Source organism: Gorilla gorilla, chromosome 18, assembly GCF_029281585.2.
Source record: "Gorilla gorilla gorilla isolate KB3781 chromosome 18, NHGRI_mGorGor1-v2.1_pri, whole genome shotgun sequence".
NCBI lineage: Eukaryota > Metazoa > Chordata > Mammalia > Primates > Hominidae > Gorilla > Gorilla gorilla.
In genome coordinates, this window is record NC_073242.2 from 87,841,963 (window position 1) to 87,854,729 (window position 12,767).

Consider the following 12,767-nt stretch of genomic DNA (forward strand, 5'->3'; position numbering starts at 1 on the left):
AGTAGTTGATATTTGTGTTATTTTTTCTTTTTGGCTACTGTGAATAACGGTGCTGTGAACATTCATGTACAAGGTTGTTTTATTTGAGATGGAATTTCACTCTTTTTGCCCAGGTTGGAGTGCAACGGCATGATCTTGGCTCACTGTAACCTCTGCCTCCTGGGTTCAAGCGATTCTCCTGCCTCAGCCTCCCGAGTAGCTGGGATTACAGGCGCCCACCACCACGCCCAACTAATTTTGTATTTTTAGTAGAAATGGGGTTTCATCATGTTGGCCAGGCTGGTATCGAGCTCCTGACCTTGGGTGATCCGCCCACCTCGGCCTCCCTCATGGACTAATTTTTGTGTGGACATATGTTTTCATTTCTCTTGGGTATACATGTAGAAGTGGAATTGATGGATCAGATGGTAACTCTATGTTTAACCTTTTAAAAATTATTTTATTGGCCGGGCGCGGTGGCTCACGCCTGTAATCCCAGCACTTTGGGAGGCTGAGACGGGTGGATCACGATGTCAGGAGATCGAGACCATCCTGGCTAACACGGTGAAACCCTGTCTCTACTAAAAATACAAAAAAATTAGCCAGGTGTGGTGGCATGCGCCTGTAGTCCCAGCTAGTTGGGAGGCTGAGGTAGGAGAATTGCTTGAACCTGGGAGGTGGAGGTTGCAGTAAGCCGAGACTGCACCACTGCACTCTAGCCTGGGTGACAAAGCAAGACTCCGTCTCAGAAAAAAAAAATTATTTTATTATTATTATTATCATTTTAGAGACAGGGCCTTGCTCTGTTGCCCAGGCTGCTGCTCAGCACAAAATCCTGGGCTCAAGTGATCCTCCCACCTCAGTCTCCCAAGTAGCCAGGACTGCAGATGTGTGCCACCATGTCCAGCTAATTTTTAAATTTTTTGCAAAGACAGGGTCTTGCTGTGTTGTCCAGGCTAGTCTTGAATTCCTCGGCTCAGGCAATCCTTCCACCTCAGCCTCCCAAAGTGCTAGGAATACAGGTGTGAGCCACTGTGCCAGTCCTACAACTGTTTTGTATATTGATCTTATACCCTACAATTCTGTTGAACTTATTTACTAGCTCTAATAGTTTTATTAGTGGAAGCTTCAACATAAGATTATAAAACCTGTAAATAGAGATAATTTTATATCTTCCTTTCTAATCTGGATTCCTTTTATTTTGTAGCCTTGACTGTACTAGAACCTCCAGTACAATGTTGAATGAAATGATGAGAGTGGACATCCTTGTTTTGTCCCTTGTTTCAGGAGACAATCATTCAGTGGTTCATTATTAAGTATGATGTTGCCTGTGGATTATTTGTAGATGCCTTTTATCAGGGTAGGAATTTCCTGTGTATTCCTAGTGTGTTGAGTATTTTTTATCATGAATGGGTGTTGGATTTTGTCAAATGGTGGGGTTTTTTTTCTGCTTCTATTGAGATGATTATGTGATGTTTCTACTTTATTTTATCGATGTGGTATGTACATTGATTTTCCTATGTTGAATCAATTTTGCATTCCTGGGATTAATATTTCTTGGTGATGGTGTAGTCTATGTGAAGCTGTCAAATCCTCAGTTTTTCTTGGTGGGAAGTCTTTGGATTCTTCATTCAATCTCTTAATTGTAAGTCTACTCAAATTTTCTATTTCTCTTTGAGTCAGTTTTGGTAGTGTTTTTCTTTGAGATGGGGTCTCACTCTGTCACCCAGGCTGGAGTGCAGTGGCACGATCTTGGCTAACTGCAACCTTTGCCTCCTGAGCTCAAGTGATCCTCCCACCTCCCAAGTAGCTGGGACCACAGGCATGTGCCACCACACCTGGCTAATTTTTTGTACTTCTGGTAAAGGTGGAATTTTGCCATGTTGGCCAGGCTGGTGTCGAACTCCTGACCTCAAGTGATCTGCCCGCCTTGGCCTCCCAAAGTGCTGGGATTACAGGTGTGAGCCACCACGCCTAGCCAGTTTGGGTTAGTGTTTTTCTAGGAATTTGTCCATTTAATGTAGGTTATCTGGCTTGTTGGCATATATTTTTCATAGTATTCTCTTATAATCCTTTTTATTTCTATAAGGGCAGTATTAATGGCTTTTATTTCATTCCTGATTTTAGCAATATGAGTCTTCTCTTTCTTGGTCAGTGTAGTTAAAGCTTTGTCAGTTGTATTGATTCTTAAAAAGAAACAATTTTTTTATTTTGTTGATTTTCTCTATTTTTCTATTGTGTTTCCTGTATTTTAGCTCTAGTTTTTATTATTTTCTTTTCTTCTGCTTGCTTTGGGTTTAATTTGATCTTTTATTTACAGTTTCTTAAGATGGAAAATTAGGTTATTGAATTAAGATCTTTCTTCTTTTTTTTTTTTTTTTTTTTTGACGGAGTCTTGCTTTGTCACACAGGCTGGAGTGCAGTGGCGCGATCTCGGCTCGCTGCAATCTCTGCCTCCTGGGTTGAAGTGATTCTCCTGCCTCAGCCTCCCATGTAGCTGGGATTACAGGCACGTGCCACCACGCCTGGGTAATTTTTTGTGTTTTTAGTAGAGATGGGGTTTTACCACGTTGGCCAGACTGGTCTCGAATTCCTGACCTCAGGTGATCCACCTGCCTTGGCCTCCCAAACTGCTTGGATTACAGGCATGAGCCAACGCACCTGGCCAACACCTTTCTTCTTTTTTTAACACAGGCATTTATAGCTACGCACTGCTTTAACTACGTCCCGGAAGATTTGATATGTGTTTTCGTTTTCATTAAAATATTTTCTAATTTCCCTTGTGATTTCTTCTTTAACTGGTGCTATTTAGTAGTATATTGTTCAACATCCATGTATTTATAAATTTCCCAAATTTCCTTTTGTGATTGATTCCTAGTTTCATTCCACTGTGGTCAGAGAACATACTTTGTGTGATTTCAGTCCTTTTATGTTTATGGAGGCTTGTTTTATGGCCTAATGTATGGGCTACTCTGGAGAATGTTCCATGTGCATTTGAGAAGACTGCATATTCTGCTCTTGTTGGGTCAAGTGTTCTATAGATTGTCTATTAGGTGTAGCTGGTTGATTTATGGTATCGTTGAAGCTTTCTCTTTTCTTGTTGACCTTCTGCCTAGTTGTTATATCCATTCTTGAAAGTATGAGGCTGGGAGCAGTGGCTCATGCCCATAATCCAATCACTTTTGGAGGCTGAGGCAGGAGGACTGTTGAATTCAGTAGTTTGAGACCAGCCTGGGCAACATAGTGACATCTCATTTCTACTAAAAATTAAAAAAATTAGCCAGGTGTGGTGGCACATGCCTGCAGTCCCAGCTACTCAGGAAGATGAGATGGGAGCATTGCTTGAGCCCAGGAAGTTTGAGACTGGAATGAGTTGTGCTCACGCCACTGCACTCCAGCCTGGGTGACAGAGCAAGACCCTATCTCAAAAAAAAAAAAAAAAAAAAAAAAAAAAAAAAAAAAAAAGATTGTCTTTTGTCAACAGCATGTAGTTGGATCTTTTAAATACAAAAATCCCTTCTGCTAGTATCTGTCTTTTAATTGTAGTGTTTAATTCATTTACATTTAATGTAATTACTAGTAAGGTAGGCTTTACAACTGCCATTGTTCTGTTTGTTTTCTATATGTCTTTTGGTTGTTGTTGTTGTTATTCCTCTGTTCCTCCATTATTGTCTTATTTTGTGTTAAGTACATATTTTCTAGTCTATCATTTTATTCCCTTGTGATATCTCTTACTTTTATCGTTTGGATATGTCCCCCAAAATTCATGTGTCAGAAACTTAACACCTAATGCAACAGTGTTGGGAGGTGAGGCCACATAAGAGGTGATTAGGTCATGAGCGCTCTGCCCTGATGAATGGACTAATATCATTATTGTGGGAGTGGGTTAGTTATCATGACATTGGGCTTATTAGAGAAGCAAGTTCTGGACTGTGGACGGTGGCTCACACCTGTGATTTTAGCACTTTGGGAGGCTGAGGTAGGCCTCACTTGAGGCCAGGAGTTCAAGACCAGCCCAGTGAACATAGCTGTCTCTACAGAAAAGAAAAAGTAGCCAGGCATGCTGTCTCATGCCTGTAGTCCCAACTATTCAGGAAGCTGAGGCAGGAGGATTGCTTGAGTTCAGGAGTTTGAGGCTGCAGTGAACTATGATCCTGACACTGTACTCCAGCCTGAATGACAGAGCGAGATCCTGTCTTAAAATAAAAATAAAAATAAGTGTTCCACCTTCTGCCATGGGATGACTCAGCATGAAGGCCCTCACCAGATGGCAGCACCATGCTCTTGGACTTCCCAGTCCCTAGAACCATGAGTCAAATAAACTTCTATTGCTTATAAATTCTCCAGTCTGTGGTATTCTGTTACAGCAACTCAAAATGGACTAAGACATTTACTATATACAGTTTTGAGTGATTTTCTTAGTGGTTGCCCTGTGGATTATAATTAATGTTAGTACAACAATCTAGTTAGAATTAATACCAATTTAATTCACTTGGATCCAAATCTTTGCTTCTATATCCTTTTGTTCTCTTCCCCCATATGTTACTTCAGTATGACAACAGTTTATATACATTATAAACCCATCAACATAGTTTTATTGTTAAATTAAAAAAATTCTTTTTCTGACACAGGGTCTCACTCTGTCATGCAGGCTGGAGTGCAGTGGCACAATGCTGACTCACTGCAACCTCTGTCTCCCGGGTTCAAGCTATTCTCCCACCTCAGCCTCCTGAGTAGCTGGGACTACAGGCATGCATTACCACTAAAAATACCTAAGTTTTGTATTTTTAGTAGAGACAGGGTTTCACCATGTTGGCCAGGCTGCTCTCAAACTCCTGACCTCAAATTATCTGCCCACCTTGGCCTCCCAAAGTGCTGGGATTACAGGCATGAGCCACTGAGCTTGGCTCCATCAACATAGTTTTATAATTCTTACTTTATGCAGTTGCCTTTTAAATGAGAGAGCATGGCCAGGTGTGATGGCTCATGCCCGTCATCCCAGCACTTTGAGAGGTGGATATGGGTGGATCACTTGAGCCCAAGAGTTTGAGATCAGCCAGGGCAACAAGGTGAAACCCCATCTCTACCAAAAAAAAAAAAAAAAAATTAGCTGGGTATGGGGGTGTGCAACTGTAGTCCCAGCTACTGGAGAGGCTGAGGCGGGAGAACTGCTGAGCCTCGGAGGCAGAGGTTGTAGTGAGCTGAGGTTGTGCCACTGTCCTCCAGCCTGGGGGACAGAGGAAGACTGTGTTTTAAAAAATAAAAAATAAGTAAGGAACACAAGAAAAGTGTTATAAACAAAAAAATGCATTTGTACTACGTTTAATATTTACTATGTAGTTACTTTTACTGGTGCTCTTTATTTCTTCATTTAAATTACTGTCTAGTGTCCTGTTATTTCAGCCTTAAGGATTTCCTTGAATATTTCTTATAGGGCAGATCTGCTAGCAACAATTTTCTCTGTTTTCATCTGGGAATGTCTTAATTTCTCTGTTTTTGAAGGATAGTTTTGCTGGATGCAGAATTCTTAATTTATGGTCTTTTTCTTTGAGCACTTTGCATGTGTCTCCTCACTGCCTCTGGCCTCCATGGTTTCTGATGAGAAACCAGTTTTTAAGCTCACTGAGGAGCCCGGTATGTGTTCCTTCTCTTGCTGCTTTCAAATTTCTCTCTTTGACTTTGGATAGTTTATGATGTTTCTAGGTATGGATCTCTTTAAGATTATCTTAGGCCGGGCGCGGTGGCTCACGCCTATAATCCCAGCACTTTGGGAGGCCAAGGTGGGCGGATCACGAGGTCAGGAGATGGAGACCATCCTGGCTAACATGGTGCAACCCCGTCTCTACTAAAAATACAAAAAAAATTAGGCGTGGTGGCGGGCGCCTGTAGTCCCAGCTACTTGGGAGGCTGAGGCAGGAGAATGGCGTGAACCTGGGAGGCGGAGCTTGCAGTGAGCCGAGATTGCGCCACTGCACTCCAGCCTGGGCAACAGAGTGAGACTCTGTCTCAAAGAAAAAAAAAAAGATAAAAAAAGATTATCTTAGAGTTTCTTGGATGTGTAGATAATGTTTTTCTCAACTTTGGAAAGTTTTCCATCATTATTTCTTCAAATATTCTTTCTGCTCCCTTCTCGCTCTCCTGAGACAGCCATTATGTATATGTTGGTAAGCCTGATGGTGTCTCACAGGTCTCTGAAATTCTGTTCGTTTTTCTTCATTCTTTTTTTTTGAGACAGTCTGGTTCAGTCACCGAGGCCGGAGTGCAGTGTTGTGATCTTGGCTTACTGCAACCTCCCTCTCCTGGGTTCAAGTGATTCTCATGTCTCAGCCTCCTGAGTAGCTGGGATTACAGGCACATGCCACCATGCTCGACTAATTTCCATATTTTTAGTAGAGATGGGGTTTCACCTTGTTGGCCAGGCTGGTGTGGAACTCCTGGCTTCAAGTGATCTGCCCTCCTCAGCCTCCCAAAGTGCTGGGATTACAGGTACACCCAGCCCTCATTTTTCTTCATTTTTTTTCTTTCTCTTCCATAGGCCGGATAATCTCAATTGATGTATCCTCATGTTCACTGATTCTTCTGTCAGCACAAATTTACTATTGAGCCCTTGTATTAAATTTTTAATTTCAGTTATTACTGTACTTTTTAACTCCAGAATTTCTATTTGGGTCTTTTTAATAATATCTATTCATCGATAGTCTCTATATGACAGGACACTGTTCTCATACTTTTCTGTAGTTGTTCAGACATAATTTCCTTTCACTCTTTGCCTATGTGATTCCAAGTCTTTGTCTAGTAAGTCTAATGCCTGGGCTTGGGCTTCCTCAGGGACAGTTTCTATTGACTGCTTTTTTCCCTATGTATGGACCATACTTTCCCATTTCTTTACATTTTTCATGATGTTTTTGAAGACTAGACATTGAAAAATAATATAATATGGAAATCCAAAAATTGGAGTTTGTTGCTGCTACCTTTTGTGTAGTGACCTTCCGGGACTAATTCTTTAAAGTCTGTATTCTTTGTTGTGTGTGGCCACTGAAGTCTCCTCTGAGTTAGTTTAGTGAATTTGATAGATTTCCTTAAATGCCTTGAACCAGTAAGTATCCCAGCCCGTTTGATTTTAATTCTCTGGTTGGCAGTTTATCCCTCTGTCCTGGACTTCACTTTCTGTTTGCACAGAGCCTCAAGGCCAGCCAGAAGTGAGAGATTAGGATGTTCTTAGATCTTACCTGGACATGTGCACAGCCTGTGCCTGTTCATGGTTTTCTAGTTTTCCAGGAGAATGACAAACTTTTACTTACTTACTTCTTTTTTTTTTTTTTTTTTTTTTTGAGACAGAGTCTCACTCTGTTGCCCAGCTTGGAGTGCAGTGGCACAATCTTGGCTCACTGCAATATCCCCCTCCCGGTTCAAGCGATTCTCCCACCTCAGCCTCCCGAGTAGCTGGGACTACAGGTGTGTGCCATCATGCCCAGCTAATTTCTTTGCATTTTTTCATAGAGACTGGCTTTCACCATGTTGGCCAGGCTGGTCTTGAACTCCTGACCTCAAGTATCTGCCTGCCTTGGCTTCTCAAAGCACTGGGATTACAGTTGTGAGCCACTGCACCTGGCCCTTACTTATTGAGACAGGATCTCACTCTGTCATCCAGGCTTGAGTGCAGTGGCATGATCATGGCTCACTGCAGCTTTGACCTCGTGGGCTCAAGTGATCCTCCTGCCTTTGTCTCCCAAAATGTCGGGATTATAGGTGTGAGCCACTCAAAACTTTTTAAAGGCCTCTATAGACAATTCATTCCCCAGCATTTTTCTTTTGAAGTTATTTTTTTTTCTTTCTTAGTCTTTTTGAGACCAACTCTTGCTCTGTCACCCGGGCTGGAGTGCAGTGGAAAGATCTCGGCTCACTGCAACCTCCGCCTCCCAGTTCAAGTGAGTCTCATGCCTCAGCCTCCTGAGTAGCTAGGAATACAGGTGTGCACCTGCATACCCAGCTAATTTTTGTATTTTTAGTAGAGATGGGGTTTCACTGTGTTGCCCAGGCTGGTCTCAAACTCTTGAGCTCAAGAGATCCGCCTGCCTTGGCCTTCCAAAGGGCTGGGATTACAGGCATGAGCTACCGCACCGGTCCCTGACACCAGTTTTGAGTCTTTTGGTTTTTAAGGCTGCCATGGAGCTGGGAGGAGGGGGATGGGAATAGGGCGTTAAATGCTACAAGTCTTGCCGTTCTTACTGAGGTTGTCATTTTTCTTGAATAGACTCTCCTGGGATTGTTGGAAGCCTTTGCTTCATTCCCAGAATGTTGATTTTGGCAATTTTTGACAGTATTCTCATTGCTTTTATGGAAGAGAAGATTCTCTTTTCCACATTGTGCCATTTCAAAAATGTTCTCATAAGAATCATTCTATTTTGTTTTGAGATGGATTTTTGCTCTTGTTGCCCAGGCTGGAGTGCAGTGGTGCGATCTTGGCTCACTGCAACCTCCACCTCCCAGGTTCCAGTGATTCTCCTGCCTCAGCCTCCTGAGTAGCTGGGATTACAGGCGCCTGCCACCACACCCGGCTAATTTTTGGGATTTTTAATATAGACAGGGTTTCACCATGTTGGCCAGGGTGGTCTCGAACTGCTGACCTCAGGTGATCCACCTGCCTCGGCCTCCCAAAGTGCTGGGATTACAGGTGTGAGCCACTACGCCTGGCCAAGAATTGTTCTTTATTTTCCGCTTCCTCCAGTTTAGAGTAAGAGTTTGGATGGGGATCAATGTTCATACTGATGCAACCGAATTGAGATGGAACAGATGACTTTGTTCCTTAAACCGCTTTGCCTACAGGATCCAGTAATTCCTTAAGAAGACATAATGCACTTGGTGGTGTGGCCTCTGCCTGCCCCGCTAGACAGATCTCTTGCTACTCCAATTTTTAAGCTCTAACTTGCTTCCAGGCCTTCCATTATGCTTTTGCATCTGCTGTGGAATATCCTAAACTGGACCAACTCAGAATAGGTCTTCAGACATTTGTTGAAATTGAGAAAGAGAAGCTTTTTTTCTTTCTTTCTTTCTCTTTTTTTTTTTTTTTTGAGAGGGAGTGGAGTTATTAAAAACTCCTGGAGCTGCTAGTGAGTATCTTCTCACTGTTGAGAGGATGGCCTTCTCAAGAATAAAGCCAGTACCCGCCAGGCGCTGTGGCTCACGCCTGTAATCCCACCACTTTGGGAGGCCGAGGCAGGTGGATCACTCGAGGTCAGGAGTTCGATACCAGCCTGGCCAACATGGCGAAACCCCGTCTCTACTAAAAATACAAAAAGTTAGCCGGGTGTGGTGGCAGGCACTTGTAATCCCAGCTACTTGGGAGGCTGAGGCAGGAGAATCGCTTGAACCTGGGAGGCAGAAGTTGCAGTGAGCCAAGATCGCACTACTGCAATCACTCCAGCCTGGGTATCTGAGCGAGACTCTATCTCAAAAAAAAAAGAAGAAGAATGAAGCCAGTGCCAGAAGACGAAGAATGAAGCCAGTGCCAGCACCAGCAGCAAAAAAAGTGAAGCTGACAAATGGAGGCAGATTCTTGGCAACATAGAGCACTTGGCTCTGGCTGTTGGACCTACCAGCTAGAGAGCTAGAGCTACCGTTATATCAGCCTTGGGCTGTTCTCCAGTACATGTACATGAGGTAATTCCCTTTTTATTCTTGTGCCAGTCAAGCTGGCTTTTGGCACTTGCAACCAAAGGAGCCCTAATTGGTAAAGTCTATAGTGTCAAAGCCAAGATGGGGAAAAACAATAAAGGGCGCCTTCGAGTTCTAAGCACAAATGACCTGCCACAGTATTTGCTCAAAAATATTTATTGAAGGTTGCTACGGGCATCAAATAATCAAATAAGATTATGTACTTTTTTTTTTTTTTTGAGACGGAGTCTCACCGTTGGCCATGCTGGAGTGCAATGGTGCCATCTTGGCTCACTGCAACCTCTGCCTCCTGGGTTCAAGCGATTCTCCCTGCCTCAGTGTCCCAAGTAGCTGGGATTACAGGTGCCCGCCACCACACCTGGCTAATTTTTGTGTTTTTAGTAATGATGGGGTTGCACCATGTTGGCCAGGCTGGTCTCGAACTCCTGACCTCAAGTGATCTGCCTGCCTCGGCCTCCCAAAGTGCTGTGATTACAGGCATGAGGCACCGCGCCTGGCCGATCATGTCCATTTTTAAGTGCCATGTAAATAAAGGTAAGGGATTGTTAAATATAAGCCTGACAGAAATTATCAGCTGCAATTCCTTCACATTGCTCCAGGAATTGGTCCGAAAAGATCTTTGGATATTGAGTAACTTCCTTTTTTAGATTTGGACATTTAGAGAATGGCCTTCATTTCATTTTTTTTTCTTTAGTGTACATATACTTTTTACAAAAATCTTTTTTGAGACGGAGTCTCTCTGTCCCCCAGGCTGGAGTGCCATGGTGCGATCTCGGCTCACGGTAACCTCCAGCTTCCAGGTTCAAGCGATCCTCCCACCTCAGCCTCCTGAGTAGCTGAGACTATAGGCCGTGCGCCACCACACCCAACTAATTTTTGTGTTTTTAGTAGAGTTGTGGTTTCACCATGTTGCCCAGGCAAGTGATCCTCCTGCCTTGGCCTCCCAAAGTGCTGGGATTATAGGTGTGAGCCACCACGCCTGGCCTATATTTTTTAATTAAAAAAAATTCTTTTTTAGAGACAAGGTCTCATTATGTTACCCAGACTGGACTTAAACTCCTGGACCCAAGTGATCCTCCTGCCTCAGCCTCCCAAATAGCTGGGACCACAGGCCTATGCTACTGCATCCAGCTAGAGAATGGCCTTCCTGTCTGCAGATTCCCCAAACCTACCACCTCACTGGGGACTTGACAGCAAGTTTTTACTGTTTTAAAATGAAACCATATGGTTTTGTTTTTATCTTCTGCTTATTTCCTAAGCTCTGCCAACTCACTTACTCTCTTTTTATTGTTTTTTTTTCCTTCCTCGATCTCTACCTTATATAATTGTCTTTCAGTGCTTTCAACATATGTGAGAATCTGTGGCCAAAATTTCCATTTTCTTTGTGGCATTATTTTGCTTTCTTTGGTATGCTCATTTGCCTTGTTTCTCCCACTCCTTTTTTTCTCCTAGTATTTTTTTAAATCTTATTTTAGGGCCGGATGTGGTGGCTCACGCCTGTAATCCCAGCACTTTGGGAGGCCGAGGTGGGCGGATCATGAGGTCAAGAGATTGAGACCATCCTGGCCAACATGGTGAAACCCCGTCTCTACTAAAAATACAAAAATTAGCCGGGCATGGTGGCACACGCCTGTAACCTCAGCTACTTGGGAGGTTGAGGCAGGAGAATCGCTTGAACCCAGGAGGCGGAGGTTGTGGTGAGCCAAATTGTGCCACTGTACTCCAGCCTAGCGACACAGCAAGATTTCATCTCAAAAAAAAAAAAAAAAAAATTGAAGGGTAAGACACATATAGCAAAGTGACTAAAATATACTAAATTCAGCACATCCTGATGAATTTTTACTTATGTATTCACTTTTGTAACCATGACCCAGAGCAAGATTTAAAACATTTCTAGCACAGCTCTTATAGCTTTTTTTTCCTTATCCCTATGACAGATCAAGCAATTTTTTTTTTTTCTTTTGGAGATGGGATATCACTATGTTGCCCAGGCTGGTCTTGAACTCCTGGGCTTAAGCAATCCTCCTGCCTCATCCCCTCAAAGTGCTGGGATTACAGGTGTGAGTCACTGAGTCCGGCCAGATTAAGCATTTTTAATAGATTTTGTGCTGGTTCTTTAAAAAAATATATTTTTACTTTTATGTTAGGAACAGCTTTACATGTAATAAATTTTAATTGAAATTTTTGCAAGTGTTTATACATACATGCAACCACCACTCAGATTGATACAGAACATTTCCAGCATCTCAGAAGCTTCTCTTGTGTCCCAGGTAATATCCCCCTCTAGAAAAGGCAACCACTATTCTGGCTGATGTCACCATAGATTAGTTTTGCCAGTTCATGAACTTCATATAAATTAAATTATACAGTATTTGCTCACTGGAGTCTAGTTTCTTTTGGTCAATACTATGAGATTCATCCAGGTTGCTCTAAGTAGCTATACATATATACACACACATATATATACACACACACATATATATAGCTATATATATATATACACACATATATATAGCTATATATATACACACACATATACATATATATATATATGTATTCCCCCCATGACTATGAATTTTAAGAAACTATTCTTTTTTTTTCTTTCTTTTTTTTTTTTTTGAGACAGAGACTCGCTCTGTCACCCAAGCTGGAGTTCAGTGGCACAATCTTGGCTCACTGCAACCTCCGCCTCCCAGGTTCAAGTGATTCTTCTGCCTCAGCCTCCTAAGTAGCTGGGACTACAGATGGGCACTGCCACACCCAGCTAACTTTTGCATTTTTAGTAGAGATGGGGTTTCATTGCCATGTTGGCCAGGCTGGTCTTGAACTCCTGACCTCAGGTGATCCACATACCTTGGCCTCCCAAAGTGCTGGGATTATAGGCATGAGTCACTGTGGCCAGCCAGAAACCCATTCTTCTAAGAGAAAAATTCATTCTTCTGTTGATGAATACTTGGGTTGTTTTTAGTGTTGGCAATTGATATAGTTTGGCTCTGTGTCCCCACCCAAATCTCATCTCGAATTGTAATCCCCATGAGTTGAGGGAGGGAGGTGACTGGATCATGGGGGTGGTTTTCCCCATGCTGTTCTCGTGAGAGTGAGTGAGTTCTCAT